Below are 13,338 nucleotides of genomic sequence, written 5' to 3' on the forward strand. Positions count from 1 at the left end.
AAGGCCAAGAAGGCATCTTGTTTATCTGATTCTCAAACAGCCCATCCTTCACTGTCCGTTTGAAGTTTGGCGACGTGCCCCCTGCCTGTTTTTGGCGGGGCTTGCACGCAAGGAGGGTGCCCACCTTATACCCCCTCATAGTACCCCTGTTTTAATGTTAGGAGGGATCGCTCTGCTTTATTAATCCTGTGAACTCAAAGTTGTTTTTGCAGAATAGTGAGTTGGCGCTTCACGCTTTTCGTGGGATGGTGTTTATCTGAACGTTCTAGGGTGAGGATTTCGTCTGTAAGCTTTGCCTCAAATAGGCAAGTTTCCCAAGCTTTAGGGATTGAAGAGATAGCACCTCATATGGTGGCTTTGAAGCCATCCCATAGGGTATGAGGAGAGGTATCTGGGAGAACATTTATGTCATAGTGTTCAGTGTTAGCATCTTTTATTTTCTGTCTTTCCACTGAGTCGCACTAAAGCTGGGGAAGAAGGTGCCAGCATGGGGTGGGGCGGTGCTCCAGTTCTTACGTTGGGTCCAAGAAAGCTCTTTGTGTGCGTGGTCTGATATAGAAATATTGGAAATTCGGGCAGATGTTAAAGTGGGCAAGAGGGATGAGGTTACAAAGAGAAATCAATACAAGAGTAGGAATGGTGGACATTTGAATAGAAAGAATTTTCCTTTGTGTTGAGGTGTAAGTAACGCCAAGCATCGACTAGTCCAGAGTCTGACAGCTCCTTCTTAAGCAATTTAGGCTTAGCTCCTGTGCTGTGAGTGTTTGTAGGGTTCCTGTTGAGTTCTGGGTCCCAGACCAGATTAAGATCACCACCCACAATGATATTGCCAGCTGGCGAGCGCAGTTGATACTTGAGAGTCTGTCGCAAAAAAGGCATCTTGCACTTGATTAGGGGCATAAAGATTGAGGAGTTTTAAGGCAGCTCCGCCCCTTTGTATCGTAAAGGAGAGAAAGCGCCCACTAGTGTCCCTAGTTGTATTGATAACCTTTGTGTGAAACCCTTTTTTGCAGAATATGGCAACACCCAGGAGTGTAGAGTCCCTGTAGGCCTAATGTTGATGTGGCTATTTGGGATGGGCCATGCAGAGAGTGTCTAATTTAAGCAAATGTGTTTCCTGCGCAAAGATTACACCTGGGTCTTGCTGTATAAGGTAATGCCAAACTTGATTCCCTTTACTGGGAGAGAAGGCCCAAGCATGTTGTGAAGTAAATTTTGGAAGTACTGAAATCAGCAAAACTGTTTGTTTGGGACTCAATTGCCCAGCCCAATTCTCAGTTGGACTCCTGACAAACAGCATCATACAGTCTTCTCCAGATAGTGCACATAGCAACTGAAAGCTACCCCAAATTGGCCCACTACCCCAGACCTCTTCCCTGCTGCCACTCGATCAATAAAATGCAGGCCCCCGCAAGCATAGTCACAAACCTTGTAATCACTCTTATGAAGATGCTATTCCCTTGAAGTCCCAAGGCCACAAAGTGACAGAACTTGGTTGGAATGTTTTAAAATATTAAACAAGCAGTGGCAAAGCCAAAAGGTCTGGCATTGATCACCGGCCTTTTGGCTTTGTCACTGAGTTTTCTCATGTTTTTTGCCAAATGTTTGTTAGGGAACCTGCCAGGCCCATATAAATCTAAAACAATAATTTTCTACAAACAAACATACTTTAAGTATCAAAAAGCAGACATCTCTACACAAGTCCTTGGCTTTTGTGGGAAATCCTTTGTATGTGGACGTGTTTCTTGTGAAAGGGAAGAATGCTGTCACTCAAAAAGAAATACTTCTCAACGCACTGATATAATCTGATGTACTAAGGTGAATCGGTTTTGCATGTTGATGAAATACAGTTTGTGAATTTTGAAGAGACTTTATCAGACTTTTACTGCAAGATGTCTTTAAAAATGTAGGTGTTTCTAAAGTTTCGCAGTGAAGGGCACCCCTGTCACTTACTTTCTTAAACTTCAAGTAACCTTTAAATAAATTCTTGCTCATTTAACTTTTTTTTTATGTTTGTGCTGCGTCAACTAAACAGCAACCCAGTGATGCTGTTAACAGGGGGGCCCGCATGTAACCCTTGAGCTCTACTGCGAGCATTACTGCATTAGAGGGTTGTGGATGGTAAGTGCATGTAAGGTAGAGGTCCTTTTAGAACTGAGTCTTTAGTTCTTTCCAGAAGTAGAGCAGCACTGGGGTGGTTTTCTCGGATATGGGGATGTTGGTAGAGACATCAGATGTAAAATGGATGCTGTCTTGTTTTTTGTTTTTTACACTTAGTCATTGCATGACCTGTCATTGTTTGCCCTGTCCTTCCCACCCTATTGTCTCCGCAATCCTCACGTTGTTGTTGGCCCTGTCCCTCCCGCCACCCTCCCAAGCTCTTGCTTGCCCTGTCGTTCCCTGCCAATAGGTCTTGCCTATGTTAGTGTTAATGGTTTTATCAATCTTTCGACCATTCTGTGCAGCATGACAGAAGCTTGGAAAAAAAGAAGCTCTGTAGCATGGCCGCTGCTGACTACGTCAAGAAGCTCTCCTGCAAGTTATCTACTCTACGTGTTCACTCACCAGTGCCAGTAGCCAGATGGTCTGGCTGTCTTACCTGGTCACAGGGCTTAGGAGAAGGCGGTGATAGATACCAGCTGTGCCCTGGATCATCAGGCTAATTTAGCTGTGGATTGGTTATTAGGGGTATGATTAAGAGTTTGGCATATGCGGTACTCAATCACAAACATGAGAGATTTCCAGTCTGCGTTTTTACAAGTGTGTTTAATCCTATGCTGCTTGAAATAAGATGGACAGGAAACCTTACTATTTTTAATGCAGTAACCAGTCCACCAAGCTCCTAATTGGGCCCTAAACAGCACCATTCAGCAACTCGCAGTACTACACTGCTGCATCAGCAAAAACTGATAACACTCACAGAACTAATTGTTTATACCATTGACTCCCATCATCCAGTGATACCTGTTGAGGCACTAAACACATGAGATGCAATATCCATGGCCTCCATCACCCGTTCACTGACACTTCACAACACACATTCAGTTGCATGCATAACCAGTCATCCCTTCAGAACACCACCATGGGACACACACTCAGCACGATCTACTGCATGAGTCACCCACTCAACTCTCTAGCCTTCAGGCAGTTGCAACACTACTTTCAGCACCAACCATAAACATAATAACTTGTCCACATAACTACCTGTCATTTCAACCTCTAACTTCACCAGTCACCACCTTACTTTGGCATGTGTATCCCTTGACCATTCATAAAACGACTTTCACTCCGTGCATGTTCAATAGCCATTCACTTCTGCTTCTTTACTACTAAGTCATCACAACACTCCTCAAGAACTCTCATCACTTGCGTACTACCTCAAAGCTTATAACTCCTTTTAATCTAACCACTCTTCTTCAGCTACATGCATCATTCATTCTCCACTATTCACATTCACCAGTCATCCATACCACCCACCAGCAACCATAGGCACAATCACATCCGTTTACTCACACCAGCAATAAGCTGCAGGCACTCACTGTCCAGCTTACTCGCACCATTCACTTACCTCACAGGTAAGTAAACTTCATTTGAGAGTTCCTTAACAGATGCATTGGGGCAAGTGTACACTGGGCTGGTGATTGGAGTTGGCAAAACAGGACCCATTGTGCTGTACATTCAGGTCACTCCAACTAGCTTCCAACACTAGAGAAATGTTATCCTCCCAGGAGAGCACACTTCCATTGTGAATTAACGAACAGAAGTATTTGGACAGGTGTACACTGGGCTTGTGTTTGGAGTTGGAGAGGCATAGCCTCCTGCCCTTAGCAGTCATGTTCATGTCGCTCCCTCTACTTCTGCACTTGAGAAATGTTCCCCCCAGGTGGGTACACTTCTTTTATGATTTCCCAAACAAGAGCCTTTGGAGAAGAGGACACTGGCCTGGGGGTTGGAGTGACAGTAAGAAACCCTCCTGTGAGTTGCAGTCATTTAACCCCCTGTACTACACACACTGTACAAATGATAGCCTCTAAGGTGAGTACACTTCAATAGAGAGTTGAGAAACAGCGGTCCTTGGACAAGAGAACATTGTGTTAGTGTTTGGTTTTCTAGGAACAGGGTCTCCTGGGATTGGCAGTCATGTAATTCCCTGCACTACAAACACTATACAAATGGTATCCTCCCAGGTAAGTACACTTCCATTGGGAGTAGACAAACAGGGGTGTTTGTTGCAGAGGACACTGGGCTGGTTGAGTGGATTAACAGTAACAGAGCATCTTGGCCTTAGCAGTCATGCCAGTTCCTGTAGTACACATAGATTAGAAATGTTATCCTCCCAGGTGAGTACACTTCCATTGGGAGTTGACAAACAGGGGTGTTTGTTGCAGAGGACACTGGGCTGGTTGAGTGGAGTAACAGTAACAGAGCATCTTGGCCTTAGCAGTCATGCCAGTTCCTGTAGTACACATAGATTAGAAATGTTATCCTCTCAGGTGAGTACACTTCAAATGGGAGTTGACGAACAGGGGTCTTTGTGCAGAGGACACTGTGCTGGCTGGGTGAAGTACCAGCAACAGGGCCCCACGGCCTTAACATTGGTGTCAGTCCCTGTACTGCACATAGTATAGAAATGTTATCCTTCCAAGTGAGTACACTTCAATAGAGAGTTGAGACACAGGGGTCCTTGAACAAGAGAACACTGTGTTGGTGTTTTTTTTTTGTAGGGACAGGGCCTCCTGGCATTGGCAGTCATGCAACTCCCTGCACTACACACATGGTACAAATGGTATCCTCCCAGGTGAGTACACTACAATTGGGAGTTGACAAACAGGGATCTTTGTTGCAGAGGACACAGGGGTTCCTGGTGGGGGGTACCAGTAAAAGAGCCTCCTGGCCTTAGCAGTCAGGTCCGTTCCTGTACTACACACAGTATGGAAATGTTATCCTCTCAGGTGACTACACTTGAACAGAGAGTTGAGACACAGGGGTCCTTGGACAAGAAAACACTGTGTTGGTGTTTTATTTTCTGGAAACAGGGCCTCCTGGCTTCGGTAGTCATGTAACTCTCCGTACTACACACACTTTACAAATGGTATCCTCACAGAAGAGTACACTTCAATTAGGAGTTGACAAACAGGGGTCTCTGTTGCAGAGGGCACTGGGCTGGCTGGGTGGAGTACCAGTAACAGTGCCTCCTGGCCTTAGCAGTCATGTCAGTCCCTGTACTACACACAGTGTAGAAATGTTATCCTCCTAGGTGAATACACATCAATTGTGAGTTGACTTACAAGGGTCTTTGGAGCAGAGGATACTGGGCTGGTGAGTGGAGTAACAGTGAAGGTGGCACAAGGTGAGCAGTAAGCATACATGACATAACATTTTGGTGACATTTTTCTTGCTGTGACTTACCAGACTCCACTTCCCCAGGTATTCCTGTCAAGCCCTCAGGATGCAGAATGGCCAAGACCTTCTACTCCCAGGTAAAGAGTTGTAATGGGACACTGGGAGGGCCATCGCTAGTCTTCTTGGCCTGTAGATAGTTCCGGGAGACCAGGGAATGGACCTTGCCCCTGAGGTTGCTCCACCTCTTCCTGATGTCATCCTTTGTGCGCAGGGTGGTGCCAACAGCATTCACTCTGTTGATTATCCTCTCCCACATTTCCATTTTCCTGCTGAGAGGAGTGTGCTGGACTTGAGCTTCGAACAGTTGTGGCTCTACTCTTATGATTTCATCCACCATGACTATTCGCTCTTTATTGATAAAATGAGGATTTTTAATATGTGCCATGTTGGAATTAAAATAAAAATGTATTACAGGTGACAGTGACTTACTAAAGAGGGGTCGTGCAAAAGGGTGTGACTGGACAAAAGTGTGTGCAGGGTGTTGTATGGGATGGTGGAAAAAAGTGGTGCCTAGTATCTGTCCTGTGTGGTAAATATATCACTCTAGTTTGTGTGTTTTGCGTTGTAGGTGCAAAGGATTGTGGTGTGTGAAGGGGTGTGTTTTATTGTGTGATTTGCAGGTATGTTGAGTGTAGCAATGTATGTTAGCTGTGTTTTTTTCAAATCCATCCAATGTGCTGGTGTACATTACTTTGTTGACCGCAGACTGCCGTGGTTCGGACCGCCATTGGCTGACCATTATGGGTGCCCACCACTGTGACTTTGGACTTGTAATACGGTCAGCAGCTGGTCGCGGGACTGTCGGTGCTGGAGTTCGGACCGCCTATTTCTGGGTATCTGTGCCACTGCTGGTCTGCCTTTTTTGATTGGCAGTCGACGGTCCTACCTGTATAACTAGTAATAGGAGGTCTTATTGGGACTGCCAACATGGCGGTCTGGCGGTCCGACCGCCAAACTCTTAATGAAGCCCAAAGAGTGAGATATGCATATGAAGGATTTCAGAAAGATGTGGGAAGAAAAAAAAGGTATTTCTAATGGAAAAACTGCAGAGAAGAGTGGTGTGAAGAGAAAACAGGAGGGTTTGAGACACTCTGAAGACCACTACCTCTTACACAAACCAGTTGCTCATTTATCTGATGCGGCTAACAAACATTGGCAAAGCCAATAGTTCTAGCTTGTTTTAAGTGCATGTCCGTTCATTTATCTGACACTTCTAACAAGCATTTGCAAAGCCAATAGTCGGGCTTGTTTTAGGTATATGTTTGTTATGATGTAATGAATTATATTGGATGCAGTAGCAGCAATCTCACAGAGAGGGACCAAAATTGTGGTTAGGTGGCACACTATGGGGAGCTAAGAATGTTAATGTATTCAACACATGTTTCAAGACATTCCCTCAAATACATAGAACACGTTTCTTAGAAAGGATTCCTAGTGATGCTTATAGGCCATGTCCTTTTTAGAGATCTTCCACTTTTTTCATCCCACTTTAAGCCTTGATCCCCACCTTGGTGAGCAACAGCTTGGTGAAATGGGCCCTTTTCTGTGTGGAAAGAAATCTTTGAGGCAGGGTGAAATGCCACAATCAACTAGAGTCAGCAAAGAAGATGCCTAGAGTACGAGGAAGAAAGTCACTGTGGTTTCACACCCTATGCCGTATTTGCAAGGGAACACCACAATCCAGTAACTAAAAGATCAACTAACATGAAACATTTATAGAGAGCATGCCACCACACACAAGATCAATACATTAAGGGCACCCAAGGCTGTAAATGTGAAAAAATGGCACATGCCAGGAAGGATGCAAGCATTCATAGTCATGTGGTTCTTTGGATGTCCCAATGGGAGAGTAATATCTATTCCATGAAGCAGTGCATGGGAGACCGATAATATTACTTGACACATAATTGTGATAAAGCATAAGGATTTCAATTGCACAACACATCACAGATTTGTAGCACTGTTTTTGGCCAGGGTCCACAGTGCAACTGTCTATAATACACACTGTTACCAATTTGTTTGAAAAAACATAGGCTTAGAGTAGGCTTTGGCTCCACACAGTGAATAGCATTTGTAGGAGGCTGGCTGTCTATATAGTGTACAAAAAGGATGTGCACTGTGCTGAGAGTCCAAGCAACCCCACTTTGGTATCCAGAGGTAAAAAAGTAGACCACCTAATGCTCTGTTTCTTTGGTTCTGTGGGCAAGCAGTTAGGCTTATCTTGGAGATGTGCTAAGCATTTGTTGTACTCACAGTATCAATAAATGTGGACACACACTTGGAAGAATAACTCAAAACTAATTTACAAAAATACTTCAGATTTTTATAAAATATTTAAGACCAAGATCGTCAATTTATGGTAAGTACTTTTTTTGTTATGATTTTTCAAAGTTTGGAAAATATATGCTTTTTGTGCATAATTGCGCACTGTAGAATTGAATGGGAAAATCTTGAAAATGCATATAAAATCAGGCAATGCTCTCACAAGTGTCACCTTCTATTTTAAGGTTGAGGCCATTGAGATGTCCTGTGGGCCAGCTGGAGAAGTGCGGGCAGTTCCTGGTTCAAGCAGGAGCAGTGGCTGAAAGTCTTGGAGATGGTGCGCAATGGAGAAGGGGACCACTTGGACACACACTGCACAGGTGGACTTAAAGGTAAGCCTGGTGGGTTCCCTTGGAGGGTACAGGCCACAAGGCATTAGGGACCCCTAGAGCACAGCTGGTTTGACGATGCTGGGGCCAGGAAGGCTGGGTGCAGTGCAGATAGGTCAGCCAGGAGTCATGCGTCTTTGAGTCCTTGGAGCCAGGATCAGGTCACTGGGAGGGTAGATTGCAGGTCAGCAGGGCCAGTCTGGGGGGTGGTTCTTGGGTGTCCTGAAGTCTCTCGACTGATGCTGGCTTTTGGGTATCTGAAGTGGACTTTGCTTCTGGTTCTCCAACATTGGGGGTCTAGTACCCAGGGCAATGGTACATCTCAGGCCCTGAAAGTCCCACTCCCACCAAGTTTGGCGCACTGGTAGGGTATGTCCTTTGGGTCTGTTGTGTGGATTTTGGTTGGGCTGCTGGGTCCTGTTCGTTGGTCAGTGGTCGGTCAGTGAACTGGACTTCACTGCTTTCTTGCTTGCAGATTGTAGGTGAGTGATACCTTCACACTGAGAGAGGTTTGTGACAATTTTCAGATGGCTGGAAGTGATCTGGGTTTTTGTAGAGTCCTTCAGGTTTCTAGGCAACACCTGAACTGCAATTGTCGAGTACTATGAGCAGCAGGCAGGGGGTGGCACCTTTTTCTTTGTGCAGCATGACTTCTGTTCTCATGCCTTGGGTCTTCTTTGTTCCTGGTCTTCTTGTGTCTGTCGAATCTGATCTGTTGATCTACAGAGGCCCACTAAATACTTTTTATTAAGGGTTGTTAGGGGGAGTATATGATAGAGGCCACTAAGTGTTCACTTCCTGTGGGAAGGGGTCACACACTTACCCTGATAGGATATTTTCCTGCCATCCAAGATGAAGGAAAGTTAAATGGAGTGGTCACCTCGCCTGCCATATCTAAGGGGTGGTGCAGGCTGGGGATGGCTACTCCCCCTGTCCTTACTAGTTTTCCCGATGGTTTTCCCACCCAAAGTGGGGGAAAAACATTGGGCAGCCATCTGAGGTGAGATTTCAAAGGTGGTAAAGCCTTTGAAGCTGACCGTTGGTGCAAGGTGCCTGCCTGGGGGAAGAGGTGTGACACCTTGACCCAGGAACAATTTTGTGTTCTGGCTTCTGAGAGCAAAAGTCTCTCACCTCAGGAGTCCAGACTTGTGTCTGGTGGAGGCAGGCTGGATAGGACCATTCAGCATCCATGCCAGGGCTGTTAGGTTTTGCAGGGGGCACCTCTAAGCAGTGGCGGCCCGTCCTTTAGGGCGGAGGGGCCACGCCCCCCCACCCCATGGAGAGTGTCTGTCAGGCTGAACAAAGGTCAGCCTGACAGACACTCTTCATGTTCAGGTCAGGCAGCCAGGAGCAGACATGCGCGATTTGCGCAGACTCCTGGCTGCCTGAGCTGAACTTTGCTGGGCTGAGGAGATCACGACCCCTATGGGCGTGACCTCCTCGGCCCAGCAAAGGTGCCTCGAGGCCCTCCCCTGGGTGACGAGGAAAGCGTCACCCATTGACACACTCCCTGGGCGCTTCAGGTTTAAGCCCTGAAGTGCCCAGGGCGAGTGTCAATCAGTGACACTTCGTCACAGAGTGGGGTGGGGTCAGCAGTCTCACTGACCCCATTCCACTCTGTGACGAGGCTGGGACTGCTGCCTTCCCTCATTGGCTGACCTAAGGTCAGCCAATGAGGGAAGGCAGCAGTCCCAACCCTCCTGGGACCTGGAGGCTAAAGTTAAGTGTGTGTGTGTATGTATGTATGTATGTGTGTTATGTTTTACATTGAATGTTTGGTGCGCGCGTGCATGTTTGAGTGTGATGATTGTTGTTAATGAATGTGAGTGCGTGCGTGCGTGCGTGTGTGAAAGAATGAATGTGTGTGATCGTGTAAAATGAATTTTTGGTGCGTGCGTGCTTGTTTGAATGGAATGAGTGTTCTTAATGGATGAGCGTGCGTGCATGCGTGTCTGTGTGTGAAAGAATGAGTCTGTGTGTGTGTGCGTGTGTGTTTGTGTGTGTGTGTGTGTGTGCCTCGCCCGCCCCCCTCCCTCCCACAGCTGCCGGCCGCCACTGCCTCTAAGGTGCCCACTAGGTACACTTTATAATAAATCCAACACTGGCATCAGTGTGGGTTTATTATTCTGAGTTGTTTGATACCAAACAACCCAGGGTTCAAAGGGGCCATCATGTAGCTGGGGAACTCATAATGACCAGTGTCCAGCACATGGATTGTCTATGGCTCCCCTGTACACTTAGCATGTCTTAAAGTTTAGAAAAGACACAGCTAGGGCATAGTCACTCATGCACACATGTACCCTCACATGCATTATAGTGCACCCTACCTTAGGGCTGCAAGGCCTGCCAGAGTGGTGGCTTACCTATATTGCATGCAGTGTTAGTGGGCTGGGCACTCTGGTTGAGTATCATGTCGAGTTTGCAACTTTTGAATATGACAATGGCAGTCTGCATGAAGCTGGTGTGGGGCCTCTCAGAGTGGCAGAATTAATACTGCAGCTATGGGGGGCCCTCTTTAGTACCCATGCCCTAGGTACCAGGGGTACCATTTACTAGGGACTTATAATGGTGGCTGAAGTTCCAGGCATAGTACAGTTTTGGGGAAAGAGATCTGGCCTTGAGAACCTGTTTAGCAGGAACCCAGGGCAATTATAGTTTGAAACCACATCATTTTCCAGGCAAAAAGTGGGGGCCCACCATGTCAAAAGAGGCCCTTTCTCACACTACCCTTCCCCTCCCAAACGAAAGGGGGTGAACTTATCCTTCCCCTGGGGATTCTCCATTCTCTGAGTGGAAGGACCTAGAAAAACCATCTTCATTTGCATGGGCAGTCCCAGGTCCATTCCCTGTAGGGATATGGACCACCTGAGCAGTTTGGAGCTTTCACCTTTTATCTGTTGAAGCCACCTGAGAGGCATGTGGGCCTGTGGTCTGTCTGAACTATGAAGTGAGTGCCAAACAAGTTTGGCCTCAGCTTCTTCAAGGCCCAGACCACAGCCAGTGTTGTTCCCTGGGGAATACTCTTCTGCTTATAAAAGCAACAGGCTGCTCATACCCCTTATCATTTGTCTGGGCTATGACTGCTCCTATCCTAAGTTCTGAGACATCTGTTTGACAATAAAGTTCCTTCAGTAATCTGGAGCTTTCAGGACTGGGGCAAAGCACATTGCATCCTTCGGAATGTCAAAAGCCTTTTGACAACTCACTGTCCACTTGATCTTTTTGGGCATTTTCTTAGAGGTAAATTCTGTGAGGGGGGACGCTATGGTGCAATAATCCTTCACAAACCTCCTGCAGTACCCAGTCAAGCCAATGAATGCTCTGACTTGAATCAGGGTGGTTGGAGCTTCCCAATCCAGAATTGTTTGGATCTTGGGCTGTAGTGGCTGAACTTGGCCTCCACCTACTAGGTGACCCAAATATATAAACTTTCCCTGCCCTATATGACACTTACTGGCCTTGATAGTGAGACCTGCCTTTTGCAGGGCCTCAAGGACCTTTCCAAGGTGGATTAGGTGATCCTGCCAGGTGGAGCTGTAGAGAGCAATATAATCTAGTTAAACTGCACTAAATGATTCTACCCAGGACTTGGTTCACCAACCTTTGGAAGGTGGCAGGGGCATGCTTTAATCCAAAGGACATCACAGTGAACTGATAGTGCCCACTTGGGGTGGAGAATGCTGACCTCTCTTTTGTTCCAGGGGTCGGGCCAATCTGCCAGTACCCATGTGTAAGATCAAAGGTACTCATGTATTTGGCTGCCCCTAATCTGTCTATGAGCTCATCAGCTCTTGGAATTGGGTGTACATCAGTTTTTGTTACAGAGTTAAGACCCTGTAGTCCACATAGAACCTAATTTCCTTTTTGTTGCCCTTTGAGTGAAGCTTGCGGACTAAGGGGGTGATTCCAAGCTTGGCGGGCGGCGGGAGCCGCCCGCCAAGCGGGAACTGCCAGAAGACCGTACCGCGGTCAAAAGACCGCGGCGGTCATTCTGGGTTTCCCACTGGGCTGGCGGGCGACCGACAAAAGGTCGCCCGCCAGCCCAGCGGGAAACACCCTTCCACGAGGAAGCCGGCTCCGAATGGAGCCGGCGGAGTGGAAGGGGTGCAACGGGTGCAGTAGCACCCGTCGCGAATTTCAGTGTCTGCTAAGCAGACACTGAAATTCTAAGTGGGGCCCTCTTACGGGGGCCCCTGCAGTGCCCATGCCATTGGCATGGGCACTGCAGGGGGCCCCAGGGGCCCCACGACACCCCATACCGCCATCCTGTTCCTGGCGGCCGAAACCGCCAGGAACAGGATGGTGGTATGGGGGTCGGAATCCCCATGGCGGCGCAGCAAGCTGCGCCGCCATGGAGGATTCCCCTGGGCAGCGGAAAGCCGGTGGTACACCGCCTACTTTCCGTTTCTGGCCGCGGCGGTATGCCCAAAAGAGCACCGCCAGCCTGTTGGCGGTGCTCCCGCGGACCACGGCCCTGGCGGTTTTTACCGCCAGGGTCGTAATCAGGCCCTAAATGTACTAGGCTAGCCCAGGAGCTCTCAGAGGGTTCAATGATACCCACATCCAGCATCTTGTTGACCCCAACTTGGATGCTTTCTCTGACATGTTCTGACTGCCTATACACTTTGTTTTTTACATGGAAGCTGTCTCTAATGTCCACATCATGGGCACACCAGTTAGTCTTACCAGGGATCAGAGAAAATAGTTCAGCATACTGGTTAAGGACTTGTTTGCAATCAGCTTGCTGTTGTCCTGTGAGGGTATTTGACAAGACCACTCCATCCACAGAACCATCTTGTAGGTTGCTGGAGAGGAGATTGGGGTGAGGTTCACTCTCTTCCTCCTGACCTCATCTGTACCAATGAGCATGGTCACATCAGCTCTGTCATAATAAGGCTTCGGGCAGTTGACAGTTATTATCCTTTTGTGAGTTTTTCAACTGCCAAGGTCAACCAAGTAGGTGACCTCCCCTTTTATTTTAGGTATGTAGAAGGTCCAGGCCACTTATCTTGGAGGACCCTAGGAGCCACTGACTCTAATACCCAAACTTTCTGCCCTGGTTGGAACTCCACCATAGCCGCTTTTTGGTCATACCAGTGCTTCTGAAGATCATGGCTGGCCTGGAGATTTTTGCTGGCTTTTTACATATACTCAGCCATCCTGGACCAAAGCCAAGTTCATAATCCACAATATATTGTTCAGGCTCTTTGTGAAGCCTCCTCCAGCCTTCCCTCACAAGACTCAATGGACCCCTAATAGGATGCCCAAACAAAAGTTCAAAGGG

This window comes from Pleurodeles waltl, chromosome 1_2, assembly GCF_031143425.1.
Source record: "Pleurodeles waltl isolate 20211129_DDA chromosome 1_2, aPleWal1.hap1.20221129, whole genome shotgun sequence".
NCBI lineage: Eukaryota > Metazoa > Chordata > Amphibia > Caudata > Salamandridae > Pleurodeles > Pleurodeles waltl.